Source organism: Fukomys damarensis, unplaced genomic scaffold, assembly GCF_012274545.1.
Source record: "Fukomys damarensis isolate Sample0158 unplaced genomic scaffold, DMR_v1.0_HiC HiC_scaffold_21, whole genome shotgun sequence".
NCBI lineage: Eukaryota > Metazoa > Chordata > Mammalia > Rodentia > Bathyergidae > Fukomys > Fukomys damarensis.
Genome location: NW_022900933.1, coordinates 28,544,473 through 28,570,300, shown reverse-complemented (window position 1 = coordinate 28,570,300; position 25,828 = coordinate 28,544,473). Strand labels below are relative to the sequence as shown.

Here is a 25,828-nt window from a genome sequence, read left to right as displayed (position 1 = left end):
GTTTGCTTGTGCTCAGGCGAGTCCCTGGTGGACCCAGATGGGGGTAGGTGGTGGCAAACTTGGTGGGGAGCACACGCGTTGCTAGTTGAGGTGCCATAGCCAAAGAGGCCCTCGGCAGTGTGGGGCTCTGCTTCTTGAACTAGGGCTGGCTCCATGGGGCCCCCAAGCCACCCTGCCCCAAAGGGACAGTGGAGACGGAAAGTAGCTCCTCACCCACGTCTTTCCATGCCAACCTAGGTTCAGCCAACTGGGAAAGTCCAGAGAGTCTGGCTAGGATTATCATTCTTCCCTGAAATGACCACAGACTGAACATCACGATATCAAAGTTGGAGAAACAGATCTGAAGGCAGGATGACCACTGATGTTGTTCTTAAAGACAGAGGTGACAATAGTCTTTCCTAGCTGGGGGATGGAGGGAAGACGAGGGCGAGGAGAAAGGGTAGCATATTTCACATCCCCGTAGAGTTACGTGCTGGACACTGGTCTAATGCTTTTTTTGTGTGTGCTAATATATTTAATCTTCCCTAAAATCTTAGGAGAATGGTATCATCCTAATTTCGCAGGTAAGGAACAGAGAGGCTCCATAACATGCCAAGACTGCCCAGCTAGTAGGTGATGGTACTGGAGTAGAATCTGGGCTCTAATACTCTCTTCTACTGTTAAATTATCAGGACTCTGACTCTTGCCAAAGCTCAGGGACTAGAAAAGCTTGCTAGGAGGAAGGAAAAGAAGAGACAGAAGGAAAAGGCAGAGGGGCTGGGTGGGGAGGAGAAGAAGGAAGAGTAGACAGTGCTGGAGGAGGGGAAGGATGAGGCAGCATCCTTGGCAGCATCAGGAGCATCTTCTCTGGTCCATTTGTGGCCCAGCCACTGGCCCCTGGACAGACCTGGGGTTTTGTCTTGTGGAGGCTCAGATCTGCACACCAAGTGTGTTTAACAGGGCGGGGAAGAAGGGAAAGCTGGCGTTAGAAAGGCAAAGTAGAGGGACGGTTCCCATCACAGGGACACAGGTTGATCGCAAACTTGGACCCTCAGGTGGAGGTGCTCATGAGTTGTGGAAGGAAGTGGTAATTATGGTGTTTTGCTTAAAGCCCCATTATCTGACAACTTAATAGCACCAAATGATGGTGGGCTGAGAACAGATGGGTTTTGATTTCTCTTGGGCGAATTAAACAAAGCAGTGTCAAGAGGTGGGGATGCAAAAGTAAAATCTAAATAGAACACGATTAGTCTCTGGTGAGCTCTGGCTCTGTCCCCACAGCCACTAACTCAATCCTTCACGAAGGGTTGCTCTCAGGGTGGGACCTACATAAAGGTGGGTGGGCACAAAGCCCTAGATTTCAGAGTAGAATTCATGTACATTTCCAGTCACTAGGATCACTTAGTCATGATGTTCTGCTTAAAATTGAGATTGGGTCCTGCTTGTGTATGTTAAGAACTTTTATTCATCATCATCTTTTTTTTTGAGATAAGGTCTTGCTGTGTCATTCAAGCTGGCCTTGAACTCATGGTGATCCTCCTGCCTCAGCCTCCCAAGGGCTGGCTTTACAGGCATACATCACTATGCCTGGCCATAACTGTATTGAGCTTTTAAAACTAAAAAGTTTTCCCAGGGATTGAGGCAGGCAAGGCAGAAGAATTAGGTTCTACAACCAGCTGTAGCAGAAATTAGCTGTGTGACTTTGGGCTGCTTATTTGCCCTCCTTGGGCTTTACTTTCTTCTCAGGTAGAAAGAGGCCAATGCCATTGTTTTTTTGCACCTCTTTATCTCTTTATCCCCACCCCTCCTTAATTGACTTTTAGGTCATTTGGCTTCCTTTTGTTCCTCAAATAAATCACACCTGTTCCTGTCTCAGGGCCTTTGAACTCGCAGTCTTTGCTGCTTGGAATGAATGTTTGCATGGCTGACTCTTTTCCACCCTGTGACTCTCAGATCAGATGCTGTCTCATTAGCCAGGGTTGACCCGTCCCACCTGGAGACTTGTCCTTCTGTCCTCGGCCCTGCCAGTTGCTGTTGGACTCACTCATTCTGTTGGTGTGCATCATGGTCTGGAGGCACCTTCCTTACTCGTGTGTCACATTTGAAGCCAGTGTTCTGCAGTAGCCTGTGAGCTCCACAGGCAGGGGTTCCCCTAATGTGTTCACCGTCACATTCTTGATGCCCTAGGGAGTGCCTGGAACCTAGTAGACACCCCCTGACCCTTTGTTGGATGAAAGGATGGATCAGAAAGGATCAGAGTCTCTCTGCCTCCTGGCAATTTCAGGACACCTCTAAGCTCTGGATGCTAAAGTGCAAATAAGGATAAAGGGACAATATCCTCAAATAGTGTGAACCAGAAATGATACTGATATTCCCACTCTTTCTCAGGTCTCTTAAGCCTCCAGAGCAATTTTCCTTCTTTTGTCCCCTCTCACTAGCAGCAGAAAGACTGACTGGGAGTTAGGCAGGGGTGGGTGGGTGGCTCGTCTGGCCTGACACACATATGGTCAGCGTTTGGTTAATAATGGATCGTAGCCGGGTGGCACACACCTGTAATCACAGCACTCAGGAGGCTGAGTCAGGAGGATTGCTGCAAGTTCAAGACCAGTCTGGGCTACATCGTGAGTTCCAGGTCAGTCTCAACTACATAGTGACACCCTGTCTCAAAAAAAAAAAAAAAAAAAAAAAAAAAAAAAAAAAGGGTCGTGTTAGCTATCAGAGTGTGACTATTTTCAGGTACGTCAATCCACTTAAGAAGCAAAGCCACAGAGTAGGAGCTAGATTTTTTTTTAAAGCTACAATTTTAGCGCACACTTCTAATTCACAATTCCAAAGAGTCCTGTGTATAGCACCTTTCAGTTTACAGAATGCTTTGTACAAATGATCTCATTTATTCTTTAAGTGGTTCTATTTTTGTAGATATTAGAGCCTTAGATTTACCAACAAGTCAACTAAGATATAGAGAAGGCAAATTACTTATTGGAGGCCACAGACCATAAATAGTTAGGCCTGGGGCCCATCCAAGCCTTATGATGTGTATGTCTGGGGCAGTTTTGCACAAGCTTACTGTCTTCTCAGTCTTTGTTCACTTTTCCTTCCCACTCCTTCTAGCCAGAAAGTGTATTTTTGAGGTTTCTCTGAGGCAGTTTAGAAGAAACAGTCCCTCTTTTGATCAGAAAGTCCTTGCTTGAAGTCTGTTTACAGCAGGTTGTACCTGACACATTCATCATCACGTGAGTTGGGGGGAAGACCCTTACAGCCCACCTCTGCTGCCCGGGCAAGTGGAGATTTCATTCTCTTGTACATGAGAGCCTATTCACCAAGCTAGGTCCTGTAAGTGCTGTTTTTATCAACGTGTTTCCAAACACAGATTTGTACAGCTTAGATTTTTCTGGAAAGAAAATCATCTAGTTTTGACTTAACATCCAACCTTCAGATCAGCACTCCACATGAGATGAATAATGTGTCCAAATCATTGCAATTATCTTAGAAAGTACAGAAGAACTTGTAAAAATTTTCTGGGTCAAGATTTGGTTCAGGGTTCTTTAACAGAAGTATGTAAGAGAACTTCATCCCTTTGGCAGTCCCAGAAGTCAGCAGGTGGAAATAAGAATAGCAGGTTGACTTTGCTATTCCATCCTGTTTCCAAAACATATGTGCTTTGGCTTCATTTTAAATCAGGTGTATTTAAAATATACAATGCAGTCTTGTCTCAGATGGGAAAACTTCCATCACAAAGGAAATACGGTGCAAAGTATATTTAATATAGGCACAGTGAGCAACTGAATTCCTTTTTCCTTTTAGTCTATAGGGAATTGCAGAGAGAAGTTTTAGTAATTATTATTATTATTATTTTTAAGAGTAGGACAATTTATTGGGGAATAAGAATAGCTCCTGAGAGAAAGAGGGATGCCAAATGGGTTGCCAAGGAGCCCACTTCTCAAGGTAGTTTTATAGAGCACAGTCATGAGGGGTACAATGTGGATAAAAATTATAATCAACCAATAATATTACAAGTATAGTTGCTTGGGTAATATCGACCCAATAGTAAGAAGGGCATATGGATGACATCATTAATTTTGGTTGATAACCTGGAGTCTTTTTAGTCTTAGTCTTAGTGGTTGGAGGAGGACGACTCACACCCAATGAGATAAGGGCTATCTATACAGGAAAGCCCAAAAGGATGGTACCAATAATCTCAAGCTTCTATTCCTCCCTTAGGGAAGTGTGCAGATCTGGCCATGGTGACTTTAATCTTCAGATGCACCTCTGGCCACAATTTCAGTGTGTTCTCATCCTCTGCACTGACTTTGTGGGCCCAGCCTTGTCTGACTGCCGGTAATATTTCTACCTAATTCAGCTGACCATATCATCACACACCCCCACCAGAAGCATTCCTAACTGTGATTAGGAGAGAAGGGTCATAGTTTCCATCTGACTGATTTGAGCTGAGAAGGGCTGATACAGGGGAGACCATAGTCAGGGGCCTTCTCCAGAGAGCTAATGTAATGGGCCTCAGATAGAAGTCTTTTTGTATGTTAACAGCTATGAACTTTCTTTCCAAGGTGGAGCTGGTGAATCCTGGTAAAAGGAGCCTAGCACATTTGTCATTGGTTTCATCATCTGTATGGTTACTTGGAGTTTGGCAGCCAAAATTATAAGATCCTGTAGAAAAGGTTTCCTCATGGGTCCTTGTTGATCTTGTAGGGCCAGGGCCAAAATATTGGCTGACTTCTTAGCCCAGTTACCTTTTTAGTTTTGGTCTCTAAACTTTAGTTGTTGAACACCCTCTATCAAATGATCTCGGTGGAACCTCCAAAATGATACAGGGGAATAGATGTAACCTCTAGCATGTTAGATGTCAAATACGTTGAGTTCATGCTCCTTGAAATCAAAGAATGAATTCTAAGGAACAATGGAGGTTAAGGGAAGGAAAATGTATTGGGGAATAGGAAAGGAGAATAAGAATAGCTCCTGAGAGACAGGAAGGATTCCAAATGGGTTGCCTGAGAGGGTTTCATTATAAAACAGAAAGAAACTACTATACCCATAGATTTGAATTTGGACAGCTCCCTTAGTGGGAGCACAGAGGCAAATGAAAGTAACCATCTTTTCCTGTACTCTGATACTGTTATAAAGGGCACATCCTGGGTGAGAGGGGTGAGGGGTGAGAGGGGTGAGGGGTGAGGGTAAAACCACTGGTCAAAGAGGGATTGGTCATGGGTACACAGCCTTCTCTGCCTTGGCTGTTCCTAGAATTGGGGTGGGGGAGGCATGGGTATTAGTGGGAGTGGGAGTGGGTAGGGTTTCAGGGGATTCTAGTTTCTACTACCTAGAGATTTTGGTCCCATCATCCCCTCTTTCCATGGAGGGAACTTTAAAGCAGAGTGGAATTAGCAGGAAACAGGGATTGGAGAGGAAAACATAGGATTTGCTACCATACATAACCAGAGGATCACAGGCATCTCCTCCTGCATTACTCCTTCTTCCCTACCCCATTTCTCCAGGGTACTGATCTCAGTTTCTGTTTTTCCTGCAAAGCATCCTCAGTTTTCCTCCACTCAGCTACCCAGTGATGAAAGTAATTTTAGTTTAAAAAAAGTACTCGAAGAGACAATGAGGTTTGCTTGGGTGACAGAACTTGGAAGTTTCTATGGCCTTTGCAGAGACGCCTAGAGTGTGTACAAGCTAGCAACAATTTTGCTACCAGGAATGTGCAAGCAGGCCTGGAGGTTCCTATATATGTAGAACACATCAAATACTTTAGCAGGATAAAGATAAATTGTATAATTTACTAACTCTGATGTGATACAAACCCGACAGAATGAATAGAGATGTTTGGTTTCCTGTGTGATATTTGACAACCGAGCACTCACCCACTTTGTCATGTGAGACAAGAAGACAGGCTCCAAATGTTTAAGAAAAATAGGTGAGAAAAAGGCTTGGAGATGGGAAGATTTTATCCATTACCTTATTTTTTTTTGTTTGCAAACTGAGGGCAGTCTATTTTTACTCATTTTAACTGTGTATCAATCTGGGTCAGATCCTGGATTCTGCTGGTTGAAAATGGTGCTTTAGATCAAAGCTCTTCTTTGTTGTTGTTTTGAGCTGGGTCTCACTTCGTAGTTTAGGCTAACCTTGAACTCAGCACATGGCCCAGACTGGCCTTGAACTCACAGGGATCCTCCAGCCTCAGTCTCCCAAGTGTTGGAATTACAGGTGTGTTCCACTATGTCCTGACTCCGAAATTATTAATTTCTAATGGAATTTGAGGCCAAATGGAAAGCACTTAGGATAGATCTGGCTCCTTGATAGGTGATTACATGTATGTGATGGTTATTTAACCCATGCTTTCGGCAAGGTGCTATGTTGTATAGGGTAGGAGTTTATGGTGGGAGGATCTGAGTTCTAGGGTTGGGTTTGCTTCTCATATGGAAAAGGAGAGTCGAGCTGTAGATCACTAAGGTCTCTGACAGTCCTTAGATCATGTAGGTCCTAATCTGAGCTACATACTTTACCAGTTGCTGATTTGAGCAAGTTGCTTCATTTCTCTGTGACTCGGTCTCCTCATCTGTAAGATGGATAATATTATAGCTAGAATGTCCTTGGCTTGTGGTGTAGATTAAATCGAGTAATGTATTCAGAGCTATCAGAAGAGTGTCAGAGCATGGTAAGGGCCTCATGAGCGATACCTGCTCTTATGGGAGCAGGTTGGAGCTCAAGCTCTTGCAAATCCTCTGATTCATCATCCAGATCATCTGGAGCATGGCCCACAGCAGAGCCCAACCTCCTGGGACTTTTCCTAGGCTCCCAAGATTCTTAGTCCAGGTTTTAAAAACCTAGGCTGTCCTCTAGAGAGGACCCAGTGGGGAAGGACATGATTTGGAATCAGAATGCTTTAATCTAAGTTGTTGTTCTCTTAATTTTATTGGCTGTGTGTCTTCAGCCATTTGGGCTGCTGTATTAATTAACAACAAAAATTTATTTCTCTCTATTCTTGGAGGCTGGGAAGTCCAGGATCAAGTTGCTAATAGATGTAAACTTGGCATCTACTGATGGTCCATTTTCTAGATGGTGTTTTCTTGTCTTACCATCACGTAATGAGCAAAATAAAGGGTATCTCTTGGGCTTTGCTTAAGAAATTTATTTACTTATTTATTTATTGTGGTACTGAGGATTGAACCCTGTGTGTTCATACAGAGACATATCCCCAGCCCCTTCACTTTTATTTTTTGAGACAAGGTCTTGCTAAGCTGCTAAATTGCTCAGACTGAGTTTGAACTTGCAATTCTCCTGCCTCCTCCTCCCAGAGTGCTGGGATTATAGGTATGTACTATCATGTCCAGCCAGTTGGGCTTCTTTTTTAACAGCACTAATCCTATCATGAGGGTTGTACCCCATGAGCCCAGTATTATCATTTTGGGTGTTAGGATTTCAATACATGGATTTTGAGGGACATGAACATTTGGACTATACCACTGTGTGAAAGTGAGCAGGTCGCTGAACCTCTCTGGGCCTTAGTTTTCTCCTGGATAAAATGTGAATCACGGTAACACTTTATAGTTAGAGACAATCAACAGAGATAAACATGAATAAGATTTATAAACTATTAAATTCTGGACTAGCATCTCCTACAGTGTGTTCTGTAAGACATAGACTAGTCTCAACGAATGTTCTGTGAGAAACAGAAGTCATTGCCAAGACACTTTGCAAGATAACATGTGCTCCATATCTCCTGGAGAGTCTTCTGCATAACTTAATATGTGGCTGTATTGCTGTATAACAAATAACCCCAGTATCTAGTGGCTTCAAACATTGTGAACATTTCTTGTCTTTAGGTCCCGTGCTTCAGAAACAGATTGACCAGCTGGTGTGGCCAGGAGTCTCTTTGGGCTGTGGTCCGCATTGACTGGGGCTGCTGTCCTGTGATTGCTTGGCTGGGGCTGGAGGATCTGCTTCCGAGATGGCCCACTCATGTGACTTGCAGACTGCTGTAGGCTGTTGGGAAGGAGCCTCATTTCACGCCAGTGTGGGAGTCCCCCTGGGCTGCTTGTGTGTCTGGCTTCCCCCATAGCAAGTGATTCCAGAGAGGATAGGGTAGAAGTGGCAAGGCCTTTTGTGGCTGAACTTCAGCAATCATATATTGCAAATCTACCATGTTCTTTTTATTAGATGTGAGGTTTAGTTCACATCTGGAAGGGGTTCGGGATGATTAAGCTCACTTTGGAAGGGGAAAGAGTTAAGAAAAATTGGAGGAGGCTGGGGATTTAGCTCAGTGTTACTGCCGCTTGCCTTGCAAGTTCAAGGACCGGAGTTTGATCCCCGGTACCAAAGAAAGAAAAATTGGAGGACATATTTTGAAATTACTATTAGCATTTTCTTCCTCCTATTTATTATGTAGTAAGTGCTAGACAATGTGTGAAGTGCTTTAGAGTCATTATCTCATATAATTCTTTTTATCCTGAAAAAACCCCCCTGAAATTATTGTAACTGTTTAAACAAGTTGGACAAGGAGACTGAGGCCTTATAGAGGTTAAATAAGTTGCCCATGGTTACCTGGCAGTTTTCTTGCCTCTAACTTGTGCACCTCTTGCGGATAATCTTCAAGTACAAAAATCTATAAATTTGCTTAGTCCTACATTTTCCACTTAACCGCAGAACCATGACTCATTTATCCCCATTCCTCTCTTTCACTCACTTCTTGAAACATTACTCTAGAAAAATGGTTGGTATGATGGTGATTTATTTAAAATCTGAATATAAGTTCTTATAATAGACGCTAGTATGCCTACCAGTCCAACATTTTGTGTTACTTGAATACAAAGAGTATCCACCGAGCCTGTCTCATGTAGGCACCATGTTGTGTACACCCATTAGAGATTCAGGCAAGTGATCACTTGAGACATTGTTTTCTCCTTACTGCTGAAACCCGAGGTTGAGTGCAAACACTCATGAATTCCCTTCTCTTATTTTTTCCAAACTCCTTTCCTTTATAGACTTAATGACTGAGAGCTCAAACTTGTTGGACGAAGACATAAAAAACTGCCATGGCCTCTGGGCAGAGTGGTAGAAACACCAATGGGGTTGTCTGAGCATCTTGTGCCTAGTGTGCTTTGCGATGAGAGCTCAGCAAGGTCTGAGTGGTGTGACTGAAACAAGTCAGAATCCTGCCAAGGCGCCAGGGACAGTGTGCTGGCATACACACAGTGCAAAGCCCCCGGGGAAAGGACGACTGTTAGCACTCCCTGTCAGATTTCAAGTAAACATGCTTTTGATGTTCTTGCTGCTTTTTCTGTACACTCTCGAGAAAATGATTTCCGGGAAGCAGGGTGCGCCTGATGCCTTAGCATCCCTGTGTTTCCCACCATTACATGCCTAGTTTATTTCTGAGGTGGCTCTATATTCTGAAGGAGATTTTGGAGCTTTGGTGTTCTGGGTGGAGGGAAGTGAATAGTTTCTTTTGAGCATTACCATGGACTTGAGAATGATCATGGCCGGCCATTGTTGAGTATGTCACTCCCCTACAAAATGACTGACAACATCTAGGGTGGGGTGAGAGGGGGTGAAACACTGCCCCAGGCCCCAGTCACGTTCCTGAGCCAGCTCTCATGGTGTCTGTCACCATGGTTACCAAGGGCCAGAAAAGTCTCAGGATGCCAATGCGCCACTGGGCCTACCCTCTGGTTCTGTGGTTTCTTGCTCTATTCCTGTATCTGGAAGTCCCCCTCTTCCTACCCTAGCTCCCCACAGTGACCACTTTGAGGATGGTTTGCTACACAGTGCTTTTCACTTCCAACTAACTGCATTTCTGGAGACCCTACGTTCAATTTCTGGATCCACAATGGCTTCATTATGACTCAAACCAAGCTATATGCACCTATGTCCTCGGAGCTTCCATTTGAACTGTGAAGAACTGGTCACAAAGTGTGGAGTGTACATAGTCTAGGTATGATTGTGGTGTGTCTGACCGCACACTCATGGCACTCGGTGTTTCCGGTAACCCTGCTGTACTTGCACTCTGGTGTAGATTGTGAGATTTTTGGATGTGTTTTCAAAGAACAAAGAAGGCCAGGGAGGCACGGTAAGCAGAGCTTCCAGCTAACATGCTGGACTTGCCAGGAATACCTGTCTCTATGTGTAGCAATCATACAAGCTGATGGAAAACACTCAGGAAGAAGCATTTCTTGACATTTTTGATTTCTGATTGCCACTTCCAAATGGGAGTTAGGAAGCAATGGCTATTGTATTTTCAATTTCTGTTATATAAAACATTCTCTTGTCTGTCTTTATTATATGGCTTTTGCTTCTATGATAATTTATAAATCTGGAGGGAGCAAGTCAGTAAAACAAAAGCTATGGCACATCCGTGTTCTCTTGTACTTTAAAGGCCTCTTGGAAGGATGTGCCTTTCAGTCCAGCATAATGGGGCTAATAAAAATCGCCAGTGTCCCCTCCACGCCTGCTGTCACTTTGTTTCTGGTGCGTCTGAAAGTATTGTAATAGTGAGGTATTTTTCCTTTGAGTGAAATGGGACCCCCTGCCAGTCCTGTCCTTGTGGCCTCAGCCCAGAAGGCCTCCCCAGAGTCTGAATTAATGAGGCTATCAGGCGCTGATCCTTTTCTTGGGCAGAGTGAGAACACAGCTTATACAGGCACATGAATGCCTGCTTGTCAGGCAGTAATCTCTGCATTCAGCCTTAGTTCTGAAGACAGGCAGAGCAGACAGCCACAGTGGGCAGGGTTTGAGGAGCTCCAAGAGTGCCTGTGCACCCTGACCCATGCCACTTCTTCCCGTGGTGATTGGGGTGCCCATGATTCAGCCAGGACTTTGTTCTGCAGCTGTACTCATTCACTCATCTGCTACTTCTATAGTCACTTACTGAGTGTCCTGCAGAAAATGGGGCCAGGGACTGGACACATAAAGATGAAGCAAGCCCGAGGCTGTGCATCCCGAGAAGTCACAACCTGGCCATGGATGCAGGTGCCCAATTAAGTAACCGTGATATGTGTATCATGATAATGTGTTGATAGAGATGAGGATTAAGACATCATCTCCAACTACTCAGCCATAAAGAATGAGAAGTTAAGAGTCATTCATAGGAAAATGGGTACATTTTGAGGATATACTCCTAAGTGAAATAAATAAGTCACACATGTGTAAATACCGAATAGTTTCTGTAGTGTGAAAAACTATAATAGTACTCAAGATCCGAATGGGATAATTAACAATGTGAAATAGGAAGAAAAAGGCTAAAGGGGTAGGGAAAGTGGGCAGGGGAATAAGGGAAAAGAAAAAAATGTGAGAAAATGAAAGTGAAATTAAAGTGTTTGTAAATGGGGTGGGGAGGAGGGGATGAAGGGATGGTAGGGACAAGGGGAAAAAATGAGAACCAAGACCTGTCATGTAAAGGTACAAGATCCCAATAATGAATGTAACTGTACTGTACACCTAGAATGTACCAATAAACTCAATTAAAAAAAAAAAAAGACATCATCTCCGGAGCACATCTTGTTAAAGTACAAATGGAGTTCCTGAGGGTAGCATGATGCCTTTCCTGTGCCAGTTCGCATTAGAGAGCTGGGGCAAGAGGCAAGAGAACGCAGGGCTGAGATGTATTGTTGGGTTGGCATAGAGTGAGAAGGGAAGACGTCAGAGTCTACTCTAACAGGTGTTGGTGAGGTGCCTTGACTGAGGGCCCTAACTGAGGGGCCTAGAAGACAGAAGTTTCAGAGGAGAGTGGGGAAGGGCACTTGTGCGAGATCTCCTGGCTCACATTAAAGCCACTTTGGGAACTGGGAGGGACTTTCGAGATATACAAGTCCACCGAGGCTTCTTGCTGGACTCTTGATTGATCAGGAGCTTTGCCTTTGCTCAGACAGCAGAGGGGACAAAGTGTATTTTGAACAATCTTATCTGTTCACATTCACTGTCTAACAGTGCCTCTTAGGGCAATGCCAGCAGATTCTGGACATGATTTTCTTTTCCCATTCCTTTGGGAGAAAAAAACTAACGGAGAGCTGTAGGCTGTGGTGGAGCCTGGAGTACATTGATTTTGAGATTTCAGAGGAAATTCTCCATAAGTCTGTAGCAGGTTCACTTGCTCGTGAACACTTACTGAGTGCCTTCCTTCTGCAAGGCACTATCTCAAGCCCTGGAGATACTGCAATGAACAAGATAAAGTCTCTGCTCTCCTCAAATTTCCCATGGAGTCATCTCTTGTAGAGACTCAGGCCAATGTCTGCATTTTAGAGATTTGTTTCAGGCACACATTTGACAAGTGAAGGGTTTAAAAAAATGTTATAAGAAGAATGAAAATGAAATTGTTGTGATATTACTTTGCTGTTGAAAAAAATGTTTAATTTTATAATTTAGTATAGAATGAGCAGTGGTCTTGCTGAAGGCAGCAACATTCTATCAGAAGATTTAGTGATCTCAAAGAAGCCTCAGAGCTGTTTGTATTTAAATTTTGTTAAGAACCTTTGCTGATTAGGACTCAATGGCTTGTGCATAAATAGCACTGAGAGGAGAGCAGAATTTGAGTCTTCCCCATGATGACTGCTTGGTGACTAATCTCCTAGGTAAACACATGTGTGTGCTTGCACACATATGCATACACTTCAGCTGATGGGAAATTCTTGCTGCCCATGATTTCCAAAAGTGTCTGAATTTACATGGCTTTTGAATAGGGAGTGCTTGGGGCTTCTGTTTGGGATGTGCCAAGCATTATCTCTCTCTGCTGCACCTGGGCTGTTGGGGTGGACTGAGACCCATGGAGAATCAAGGATGCTGACCTGGATCACCAGGGCTTATGGAGGCAGCAGAAGGTTGACCTGGCCATGTTATCCACTAAGAAAGAGACCAGGGTTCTTGAGAGTCTTACCACAGATTTGAGGCACACTTGTACAGCCAGGATCTCAGCAGAGTGGCTGGAAGTGACCCGTAGGGGCCATCCTGCCAGCTCCCAGAGGTTTCGGCTCCATTTGACACTTGTCTTAGAGATTGAGGGAACCCTGACTGGTGGTGCCAATGATGGTAACAGTGGCTGTTTCTACAGCTGGCTGCTGCTGGAGATGAGGTGTGTGGTGAGAAAGTGTGCAGGAGCTCAGATGTCCCTCCATCTCTGCCACTTCCACACTGCTGATTTTAGGTGCTAACCTATTTCTCTGAGGCTAAACTTTCCCACCTGAGATCCAGAAATAGTAATAGCCTTGTCCCTGAAGCTGGTGAGACTTAAACGTGCCCATGCATACAAAGAACAGAGCATATTGCCTGGACACAGGAAGTACCTACTAGATAATGATGTTATGGTAGGATCCCCTTCCTGAGGCTCCTTATGCCACAGGCAAAGTACTCATTGTTGTTTAGCATGTAAGATACAACTTTCTTTGTGTGTGTGAATGGGAAAAGAGCTATTTCATTTTGGAGGGTGGGCAGGCATTCAGTTGCAGGATTTCTGGAATTGCTTCTTGGTAGCAGCTGGCTTGGTGACTTTGAGAAGGTTGAAGCACATCACCTTGCTCAGGATGGGTACTCTCCCATTCTGACAGTGTCACCAATCTGAGTGTCCCCATATTAAGGGAACAGAGGTATATGTTCTTGTGGCATTTCTCCAAATGATTGTATTTGTGGATATAGTGGAGATAGTCTTGGGGGTGACAGTGGTCTTCTGCATCTCATTTTGGTCACCACACCAGACCGGATCCACCCTTGGGTGGAGTGAAGGGGCATTTCTTGACAATGTCAGTGCCCTCAGTGCCTCCTGGCGTGTCTTGAAGACCAATGTTCTTTCAATAGCGTGCGAGCTTCTTCTTGTCCATTTGTCCCAACAGACCCTCTTTTTGTTTTGAAAGATGGTCATCTGTTTGTCGTGTTCAGTCTGGATGTCCACCATCTTCCTGGCTGCCTGAAAAAAAGAAATCTATAATTTACTTACTGTAGCAACTGAATCGTTTTGCTTGTTCTCCCAGTTCATATCCTAATGTTCTGCCAACCAACCTGGATGCTCCTGGCTTCTGAAGAACGCATGTATACAAAGGCCTTCAATCCTATTTTTTTAAATTTTCTTGAGACAGTCCTGCTATGCCATCCAGGCTAGCTTCAAACTCAATATGTAGCCCAGGCTGGCCTTGAACTCTCCATCCTCCTGCCTTAGCACACAGAGTGCTGGGAACACAGGCATGTGCCACCACTCCTGGTTCCATAGCTATTTTTTCAAATAGCAGCTATTATAAGACACAATTTACATACCATAAAATTTGCCTATTTAAAAATGTACAATTCAGTGGCTTTTAGTATCTTCATAGAGCTGAGCAACCATCAGCACTATCTGATTTTAGAAAGTGTTCATGACTCCAAAAAGAAACACCACTAGCAGTCACTCCCCACTTCCACTCAGTCTCTCCCAGTCCCAGACAACTGTAAATTCACTTCCTGTCTCCATGGCTTTGCCTATTCTGGACACTTTGTATAAGTGGAGCCACATAACGTTTGGCTTTTCGTGATTGGCTTCTTTCTTCTTCTTTTTTTTTGGTACTGGGGATCGAACTCCGGTCCTTGTGCTTGTGAGGCAGGTGGCGGAACCACTGAGCTAAATCCCCAGCCCTGTCTTCTTTCACATAGTGTAATATTTTCAAGGTTCACTCATGTAGCATCTATATCTATTTTGAATGTAGAAATGGGCAGTAATCCAACACAGTAATGTTAGTGCCATTTTAAACATTGCGGCAGACCACCATGAATAAGTCAGAGCAGGATGTAATATGGAGCAAGCATTTTCCCCTCATAATTGGCTGTAATGTAGCTGGTGCTGGACTGAAGCCTCCATGACTTAGAGGAGCATGCTGGATGCCGCCTTGGGCTAGTACAGCTTCTGTGCCAATGGCTGCCATGGAGACCTAACTCTTGATCTGTGACGTGACAGGGCTCCTAGTGAGATAACATTACAGCTGTGGACTGTGGCGCTCCAATCCACATTCTATCCCCAGAGCTACTCCTCCCTTAATTGTCTCAGCAGCTTCCTAGTTAAATCATGACAGATTTTGGTCAGTTCTGCTCCTTCTGAAATTATGTCTGATCCTCCTTTCTATAAGCCTTGTCTGTGTCAGTTGATACCACCAGATGCCACATGAGCCCCTCTACCCTATGCTTATCCATGCCGGTAAAATCAATACCAATAGTCCTGGTTGGTTGTGGTCCTTACGACATGCTTGGCCTCATCACCACATGTTTGGCATGGCCCATCCCAGTTCCCCTCCATCTGTTTAAGTCTTGTTTCTCTGTCTTTCTTTCACCTTGTGTCATATTGTGTTACAGGAGATCAGAGCTCGAGGCTGGGGACCCGATAGAACATGAGAAAACCAAGGCTGAGCATGTTTGCAACTTTCTTGTGGCCATCCACCTTGTAAGAGTTCATGAGATGGGATTTGCATCCAGGTCTTCCTTGGCTCCCAGTCAAGACCTTGGTTCTTCTCATCTACTCATTGGCCTTTGGCTGAGCTTCTGCCTCATGCTGAGCACCATCTTTAGGTAGACAAGTGGATCCCACTAGGTGTGGTCGCCGTAAGCCTTAAGTCTGGTCCCTCCTCATTGGGTTGGCTGTGGGAGTCTTTGCCATGGGACTCTGATATTCTCCATCTTCCTCACAGATGATATGATTTCATGGCTTTGTATTCACATGGTGGGTTTTGAGCCATGTGTTGGCTAAGAATTGTAGAATAAACTGGGAATATTATAGAAATGAAAATGATAGGAGCAATATACTTTCTGGTTTCAAAGCCCAGCCATCTACTCACCCAGCGTGATGGTGGAAATGTCATTTTTCTTGCCTGGTCTTAAGAGTAGAATGGTATTAAAATGCTGTGGAGTGTAAGGTGCCCCCCTGCCAACCCCTCTCCCCCGATCTAAGGCATTTCTGGAGACATAAGGTGGGACATCCATTCCTCGGTCGCTGGGTTATCGGTGGGGTGCTGGCCATAGGCGTTCCTGGAAGAGAAAGGTCTGGTACTACTGGGCCCTTTGGCAGGGATGTGTATCTTCATTGATCATTAGGAAGCTACGTGGTGTATGATAGTGAGGCAGCACCTCCCATGAAGTACCAGTCCTCCCTCACATTTTCTAAATGCTGCTCTGCTGTGTTCTTTTGCATGCCATTCTGGGGAAAGCAAAAAGGCCCTCTTGATCATTAAAAAGGCAAATGAGGGGCTAGGGATTTAGCTCAGTGGTTCCGCCGCCTGCTTCACAAGTGGGAGGACCCAAGTTCCATCGCTGGTACCAATGCAATGAACTTTACTGGTTCTTTAGGAGCATCATGAAACCTTGGATTTAAAACTAGTGGGAATTGCCCACAATAAGCTCATTATCTGAAAGCACATGGCCACTCCAAGACTTCGGTAGAGGTACACGCTTGTCATTTAGGAATTCAGTCTACTGCAGGTTTCTCATGGAAGTGGCCCCATGCCTGGTCACAGCTGACGTGAGATGGCCCTGAGTGACGTTGCATACGTGCCAGTGCCTGTCCTTATGCTCTCACTCTTACCACTTTAGCACTCATAGACTGACTGCTGACGGCCAGTTCTCTCACGCTTTTGTCTTTTTCATGACTGCATCTGCTTTGCTGCTCCCATGGAAAGCAGAAAGCACTGGGAAACCAGGCACTGTGCCCTCTAACAAAGACAGATGGGAGATGGTGCGAAAACACCCCCTGAGGATTAGGTGGGAAAACTCAGGAATGTTTTGCACAAGGTCCCAGTTTCCCCAGTTAAAAAAAGCTCCGTTGCTGCCAGTGGTAGATAGCTTGATAGTGTACCTTTTCTTGGTTTCCTTGGCTGCCTTCCCATCCCTGTCTCTTCTCCAATCCTCTGGTGCTTTCTTTACCTCCCAAGCAAAGTACTTGTGTTCAAATCCTTATTGTACGTTCAGCTTCTTGGGGATCCCAAATGAAGACGTATGGGAAAGCTTTATCTTTCCCTCCTCTGCCTTCTAGCTTTGATGATGGGCAGGAGGGCAGACAGTACGGTGCCCCACATGCCTGACTTCTCAGGCAGGCTGAATGGCTCTTGGGGGATCTCATCTATAGCACACCAGCAGCCTTTCCCCCAGGGCATCTTCAGTACAAACCCTGATGCTGGTAAGTCATCCATGAAGCAGCAAAAGAGGCTAAGGCTTGACGAGGCTTGTCCTAACCTCATCAAACCAGTTCGTTTCCATAATTCCCTTTCTCAGAAAAGGGCAACACGAAGTTCAGTTGATTCTCATTATTTACGGTAATTATTATGTTCTACAGAGCTACTGCAAATACTGAATTAGCAGATGCAAACCATTGCTTATAGGGGAAACTCAGGATTAGGTTCCAGTGAGCCTCTGGTCACAGCCTTCTCATCAACTGCTTAAGGGAGAAGCTTGTTTTATGTGTTCCTGTTTAAATTCATCTTACTTACTCTGTATTGTTTATACCTTTAGCACTGAACTCCAGGCAGCGGCACTAGAACTCATGGCTGAATGAGTGAGGCTTGTCTCATGGGCAGGTTCACTCTCTGTGAGGCATCTCACACCTCGCACTTAGAAAGCAGAGCACAACCTGGGTCAATCTCGGCAGGGGACCTGCAGGTGTCTCATTTCTTTCACTGCTGGGATCAAATTTGCCAACTATCAACTGGTTCTGCCTCCTTTCTCTATGGATGAAGAATTTGTTCTCCCAGTTACTTACCCTGGGTACCCCTTTGCTCTTTAGGGGTATCCTTTTTTCTCACTGAACTATCAGTCACTTCCTCTCTACTTGAATATTCCCACCAGTGTATCAATGGGCCTCAGTGTCTCCCTTCGGACTCCTCTCCACCCTCTGCTTCAGCCACCACCTAATTCTTTTCACCCTTGACAGTGTAATTGTGGGAGGAAGCAACCTGAGGCCACTGTCTCCTCTTATTGACCTCAGCTTCTTTCTGAGTTGCCACCACATCCCACAAGTGTTCATATTAGGTCACTGATGGGTACTGCATTTCCTTTCTGATCTTTTATTCATTTTATTATTATTATTATTTGAGACAAGTTCTCACTATGTAGTTCAGGCTGGCCTTAAACTCACAGCAAACCTCCTGCCTCTGCCTCTCAAGTGCTGGGAGTGTAGTCTTTTATCTTAAGTATCAATTAGTATGCTCTTTGCTGCATGTTTCAGAAAGTCCTGCTGAAGTGGCTTGCACAGCTCGGAACTGACTCTTCAGAGAGTTACGTTCTCACTGAGGAAGGATGTCCCAGGTTTGGCTCTGCTGTTTTGTAGTCAAAGACCCACACTGTTCAGCTTCCTGCCCTGCCTCCCTTTATCACACCAGCAGAAGCTCTGGTAAAAGCACTCATTGGCTCCAGCAGCCCCTAATAGGTCCTAAAAGCAGGAGGAAGTGAAGAGGCCTTTTCCCTCATGTTTCTTCTTTTTCCTCCTCCTGCATGCCCTCTTCCATCCTTTCTCCTCTTTCTCTTCTTTTATTTTTTGTTTTTTTTTAATCAAGGGGGATCTTTTTATTTTCTTTTGGATGCCCCACGTGGACTTCTTACTTACCAACTCCTAAACCCATCACTGGCAAAGGGGAATGGTTTTGTCCATATTGTCTTGGACCAATTTTGATTCATCCTTTGAGTCTGTCAGTGGGGTTTTCCTTCGTATGTTGCCATTTTACCAACACTTAATAAAATGGAGTCTGTTAGCAGGAAGGGAGGGAGAATAGTCAGAGTGCCAGGTGGTATCTGACACATCCTCCTTGACACCTTGGAGTAGTTTTGATGGTTGACTACTTTATCCTTGTTAAAGTACTTCATTCTGTCACTTGTTCTGTGAAGTCATTTCCTGTAGATTTTCTGGTTTTCTTTCTGCTTTCCCGGACACTCTTCAGTTTCGTGTTGACTCCTTCCTGGTTGCCTCTTGTCAATGTGCTTCCACGTCCATGTCCCTAGCCTTGAGCACCTTATGGTCTTGGTCTATAGATTCTCCCTAGGTGACCTCAGTGGCTCCATGGCAACACTTTGCATCTCCAGCTGTCTCCTTGATGTGTCATCCATACGGATACTTCAGGGCCCTGGCCTGCTGCACAGACTAACACAGAGCTGTGGACTTTGCATCCCAAACCTGCTCTTCTTCCTCTCAGTGAGAGGAATGGCCCCATCATCTGTAGAGCTGTTTAAATTAAAAAATCCAGATGAAACGCATGAGCCCTCCCTTTCCTGCCACCTGCCATTTTGCAGTCCATCCACCAGCAAGTCCTGTCCTCCACACCATTAAAACATATCCATAATTGGTTTGTTTCTATCCAGTTCTGCTCCCACCCCCCAGGCTGTTTCTGCAGTTGGGTTGGGTGGCTGATGTAGCCTTTGTATTGATGTGGCATTATTTATGCTCTCAATTACTGATTCTCCATGGAGTAGCCAAAATGATCTTTTATAAATATAAATCAGAATTCTGTAGGTCCACCAGCTAACACTTCTGTGCTGATGGCTCTCTCCCCTCAGTGCATCCGCACATTCTGCTGTGCCCTGCAAAACCCACTGCAGTGGCTGCTGCTGCCCTCCTCTGCAGACCTTGTCATGAGCTCACCCTGCGCCTTCTGGACGTCTTTCTGCTCCTTGGATAAACCAGCCCCTCCTTATCAGCCTCTGTAGGAACTGTCTGTTGTCTTCTGGAATTCCCTTCCACCCAATCTTCATTTCACTGACTCCTCCTCACCTCTGAAGTCTCAGCCCAATTGTCAAGTCCGCAGAGGAGCTTTCTCCAACCGCCCACTCCCACCAGGCACCTTCTGTCATAGCACAGTTGGAATTCTCTGCATTTTGCCTGTAGCTCCCTGAAAAATTCTATTTGTTAATTTAAATGTGAGAGGTAAACAAATTAATAAACTAAAAAACAGTAAGATAATATCTTCAGGAAGTAAAGGAAAGAGAGTTTTTGAAAGAGGAGCAACTTGAGCTGGGGCCCTGTGGTAGAGCACTTGTCTTGCATGCCCAGGGCCTGCATTTGATCAATTCAACCTTCAGCATCACAAGAAAGAGGATTTAATTAAGCAGTGTTAAATACCATCACAAAGACAGAAGATACAGAGCCCTGGGATGATGATGATAGCGACAGGTAACCTATATTGTTACCGTACACCTGGAAGAGTGCTAGGTATTTTGCGTGTTATCTGATTTAATCCTGACAATATCTGTATCATCAGGGAATGTCCTCACGCCCATTTGACAGTGTAACTGTAATTTAAGAGACTGGTAATTGTGCCTGGTACCCAGCAGTTTTGGATTAATAGTCTCTGTGTAAGCAGACGGATTTCATCAAGATCCCGGAACTGGTAGAAGGTAGAGTTGAGAGTGCAGTTTAGGTTTGAGAGATCCAAAGTTGATGTTTAAAGCCACTTGTCCATGTTTATTCACATGAAGACTGAAACAAACCTTAAGAAACCAAGAAAGGGACATACAATATAGGATAAATGACTTCTTATTTTAACAAATATGATAAAATTCATTTTTACACCCAAATCTCCTGAATTTTGGACTCCACTTAGTTAATTTGATGCTGTAGTTGAGTCTTTTTTCCCATTAAGTTTATTGGTACATTTAAAGCAAACAGTGCAGTTACGTTTATCATTGGGATCTTGTACCTTTACATGATATATCTTAGTTCTTGTTTTTTTCCATATCCCTGCCTTCCCTTCACCCCTTCACCCTTCCCTATTTACAAAGACTTTGTTTCCATTTTTATATTTTTTCACATTTTTCTTTTCCCTTATTTCCTTTCTCCTCCACTTACCACTTCTCCTTTAGCCATTTTCTTCCCATTTCACACTCCCAATTATACCATTTGAACCTTATTTACATTTTTAGTTTTCACACCAGAGAAACTATTCGGTATTTACTCGTGTGTCGTATTTATTTCACTTAAGAGTATAGCCACAATGTGCATCTGCTTTGCTATAAATGTTTCTAGTTTCTCATTCTTTATGGCTGAGCAGTACTCTCTTTTATAGAAAAACCACAGCTTCTTTATCCAGTCTCCAGTTGATGGGCATTTGGGTTGTTTCCAAGTTTTAGCTATTATGAACTTTGCTGCTATAAACATGAGTGCACATATATCACTGTGGTATGATTCTTTTATTTCTTTTGGAAAGATACCCAGCAGAGGGATGGCTGGGTCAAATGGAGCCTCTAATCCCAGTTCTTTGAGGTATCTCATTATTGATTTCTGCAGTCGTTGCACCAGTCTGTGCTCCCAACAACAATGGAGAAGGGTTCCTTTCTCCTCACAGCCATACCAGCATTTGTTATTGGTTGATTTCTTGGTGGCAGCCATTATTTCTGGGGTGAGGTGGAATCTCAGTGTTGTTTCATCTGCATCTCTTGAATGACTGGTGATGTTGAACATTTTTTCATATATTTATTTGCTGCTTTTACTTCTTTGTCTGAGAAATGTCTGTTCATTTCAGATGCCCATTTTTGAATTGGGTCTTTGTATTTGGGTGTCTGATGTTTTTGAGTTCTTTATGTATTCTAGATAGTAGTCCTTTGTATGAGGAGTAGCTGGTAAAATTTTTTTCTCACATTGTAGGTTGTCTCTTAGCTCTATTGGTGATTTCTCTTGCACTGCAAAAACTTTTTAATACAATGAGATCCCAGTTGTTTATTCTTTGTGCAAGTTCTCGTGCTGCTGAGGATTTGTTCATAAAGTCTTCTTCTATGTCAATGTCTTTGAGAATTCTACCTAATTTACTTTCCAGTAAGTTTAGTGTTTCTGTTTTGATATTTATATCTTTAATCCACTTCGATTATAGTTTAGTGCATTGTGAAAGATAGGGATCTAGTTTTAATCTTTGGCAAGGTGAAAGCCAGTTTTTCCAATACCATTTATTAAAGAAGCTATCTTTCTTTCAGTGAGGATGGTTTCCATCAATTGCCGAAGCTCATCTTTTTTTTTTTTTTTAATCTATTTCTGTTCTAGAGTCTCTCATCATGTCTTTTATTCTTCTCACCATCTCTGTGGTTATCTGGGAAACTATTTCTCTTTTGAATTTTTCTAGAGCCTCATTTATCTGTTTTTGTTTTACTTCCTGTGCTATTGGTTCAGGGTGTTCAGATTGTTGACTGTCAGACTTTTCCACCTCATTTCCCCCAGAGTTTACCTTTGGTGGGGTGGAAGTTTGTGTTTTTGTCTTGTTTAAAAGCCTTCTCATCTCTATTTTTGTTGTTGGTTCTGTCCTTGGTTTAATTCCTGGGTTAATACTCTAGTCTTCCAAATATATCTGGTCTTTAGATTTTGAGACTCTAATGACTCAGAGATGCTCTCATTTTCATAATACCAGGAAAGACTACTGATTAGATCAATCACAACACCTTAGCCCAAGTGATACGGTCAGTAATACAATAACATTAAGCACAGCTTAGAAAATAAAAATTTGTGGTAGTTATTAATCTGTCACCTTTAACTGTGTGAATTAAGTAAAAATCGAGAACCAGCCCAAAACAGTGAATAAACTATTCAATATAGCAACTTTACCCTTCAGGATGGGGATTTAGAAGGAGGTGGGGAGTGAAGGATATATAGATAGGATAGAGAAAGTTTAGAAGTGAGGTCAGAGGACACAGGAAGATCACACAAACTCTAGAGAGCTGTTGAAGAGAAGAGGAGAAAGAACAAAATTTACTCAGTAACAGAACAAACTAACAGCAATAAGGAGGCTAGAGACTATAATCATTTCCTTTTAAAACTAATGGCAATTGAGAGAAGGAAAAAAAGATGCAAAGGAAAAGAAAGAAAATAAATTCGAATTAGGATAGGAACAGGATCAAAAGGGAGAGTAATGGAGATCTAGGTGGGAGAGAGAGAGATAAGAAGATAAGAAAAAGAAGATAAAAAAGGAAAACACTTGAGGAAGGAAAAAGATAAACAGTTTTTTAAATGATTGAAGGTAAGAGAAAAATATTACTTTGAAAATAAAAAATACAAATAGAAATAGAGGGCCTCCTTCAGTGTATGCCTCTGTTAACACAATAGACAGCGTGGGCAGGAGTGTGCAGGTCTGAGTTAGTCTCAGCAAACCAGCAGCTGTCCCCTGAGGTTCAGGCTGATTTTTGGCTGCAAGGTCCAAGTTGAGATCTCTGATCTCCTGCTGGGTTGAACTCTGCAAGTTTCCAGCTATCTTTCCCCTGAAGTTAGACCAGGTTCCGATGTGAGGTGCTGGTCCCCCCGACTTTCCAGCTATGGTGGTGTGCTGTGCCTTTATCGCAGATTTTCTCCACTTTTCCAGTGGACTCAATTTTCCTCTAGGATCCTCAGAGAGGCCCTCTTTCTCTTGTTTGCGGGGGTGCAGGGGGAACGAACACTGCTGTATTGACGCCCTACCGGAAGAAGTCTTTTTTATTTTATAGAAATGTTAGGGAAAAGCCTAGACTGAGTGATATTCTTGAAATACCTTGAAGGTGCACTCCTGAGATGAGTGGAGGTTCAGCCTGTGATGAGTATAGTGAGAACCCCACTTGGCTGATTCAGTGAGTGTGGTGCATCCTACATAGGTGCTGTGTTTGGCAAGAGTACCAGTGTTCTAGTTTTTATTTTTTCCTTTTTCTTTTTTTGGTACCGGGGACTAAACTCAGGACCTTGTGCTTGTGAGGCAGGCGGCAGCACCACTGAGCTAAATCCCATAACTCTGGATGCGTTGGTTTTTGTTTTACTCTCTGAGACACTGTATTTAGTGCTTGTGGTATGCTCAGTACTCTTGGGGCTAAGCCCTCACACTTTAGGGATGTAGTCTTTGCCCTTGCTGAGTTCATAGTTGAACTGGGGCGATGAAGCATACATGTGGGTGAAAGTCACAAGTGAAAACCACTCCTACAATTGCTGTAGAAGAACACGTTGCCAGGGTGCACATGGCTGAAGGGTCCACGGAGTGAGAAATGACGGTGGGAGATTAAGAACAAAGACAATGGTAAAGCTGGGCCCAGGTGGAAACCCCTTCTTCTGATGGGGTAGAAGGGCAGGCTGGCATCTGTAGCACCTTTATTTATAGTGGTGGAGATAAAGGAAGCACAGGGGGAGGTAAAGGGGCTGGTCTGTAACCAGAGCCAGGAGAGTAGCTAAGGTCTGCAGGTACGTCATGTTTGATGGTCTTCTGGGGAATGGGTGGGGAGGAGGGAAGTCCTCTTCTCAGCCAGTCCTCGCTCCACCATGCCCTTTTGTCAGCTGTTTCCCCCCCGAGGGCCCCTGCCTCGTCCGTCCAGTGCTCCCAACACGTATAGGACAAGATGGATTAGACTAAGAAGTGGAAGAAGCTAGTGGTTTTCAACTTCCATTTGCGGGAAAGAATGCGTACAATTTGGTGAAGAAAGAGGGGAAGAATGGGTTAAGCAGAGGCAGCATGATGCATTTTTTCAAGATCTTCCCAAGGGAAAGAAAAAGCTGAGACTTACTGGGGAGAAATCAGTGGTGAGTTTGGCCAAAGAGGCTCAGGGAAGCGAGAATGTCAGGAGAGGAAGAGAACTTCGGCTGGCAGTGAGGACCGTTGGAGGTTTCGGAGATCTGCTGTGACATGAAGGACTATTTATGAGGAGTACATCTTGCAGTGGATACATTTGGGAGCAAAGCCAGGTTCAGCTATTCAGATATCATTCATGCTAGTGTTTATTTAAGCTGATTTAACTTGTAAGAACTTAAATTTAACTTTCCCCTACGCAGTGTTATCTATTATATGCCATGTTTTTCTTTAAATGTATCCCCTTTCATTTAAAACATTTAAATGCAGCTTTACCCCAAGTAACAATAGTGCCTATGAAATCATATATATTCTATGCTTGTTCTGTTTTTTTTTCTAGCGTATGTTAAAAAATAAACCCATGGGTGTTGTAGAAAGGTTACATCAATGTCATCTAATGTTATCTTGTGTGTCATTAGTGAGTGGTTCACGTACGACATGTGGAAACACCCAAGGAGACTGTTATGGCTCTCTAGTTGTGACATGATGAAATTGAATAACTAGGGTTGACTCAGGCTGAATTTATTAGGTGCTCAGTGTGTTAAACTCCCTGTGCTGGAGAAAGTAACAATAAAAATTAGATGTAGTCTTTACTTTTCTTGGCTTTGGTGTAAAACAGGCGGAGAACAACGCCCCAACAAGAAAGTGAGAGGTCGGCTTCGTGAGTCCAATCTTAGCTATGTAAAGCTTTTATTTTTATTTTATTTTATTTATTAAGTTTAATGAATTGGCGCATTTTAGGTATCCATTGCGATCACACTCATTATGGAGAATTTGTACCTGTGCCTGATATACCTTGGTGCTTATTTTTTCCCATTTCCCTTCCCTCCTTTGAACCCCTCCGCCCCTCCCTATTTTCTGTAAAGCGTTTAAATATGCCAGTTGACATCAACTTTGTCAGCAGAGGAGCTGAATAGGTTTCCCGGATGGAACCAAGGCTCGGAAAGCTCTTTTCATATTCAGTTGCTTTGGCAAGACACCCTGTAATGCTTCGGGGAGTAAGAGCGTTACTGTGGTTTATGGAGTGATAAGCCAGAAACCAAAGGGTGAAGTGTGAAGCAGAGCGGGATAAGGACCACAGCGGAATGCACTGTGTGTGTGCTTAGGGACTGCAGGGGGAAGAGCTAGTCACAGCCACCTCTGGGGCCCAGGAAAGGCGGCCTAAAAGACCGAGCATTTCAGATGGACTTCGAAGGATGAGACGATGCAGGAGGGAGGTATCCAGCACAACAGAAGACGCAGACAAGGCATCAAAGTGGAAAATGGAGGCATTTCTATGGAAAAGAACAAGTCTCCAGTTTTTTTTTTAATGTGGAAAAGATATTTAATCATAAAATAGAATTTTTTTTTTTTTTTTT

General features: G+C 43.8%; 1 protein-coding gene and 1 pseudogene across 6 annotated transcripts in view; one reads left to right on the top strand and one right to left on the bottom strand.

Moving 5' to 3' along the window:
* Kcnk10 (potassium two pore domain channel subfamily K member 10) overlaps positions 1-25,828 on the top strand; it is a 146,849-nt gene that overhangs the window by 6,206 nt on the left and 114,815 nt on the right. The window lies entirely within an intron of this gene.
* LOC117287149 lies at positions 13,418-13,870 on the bottom strand (annotated as a pseudogene).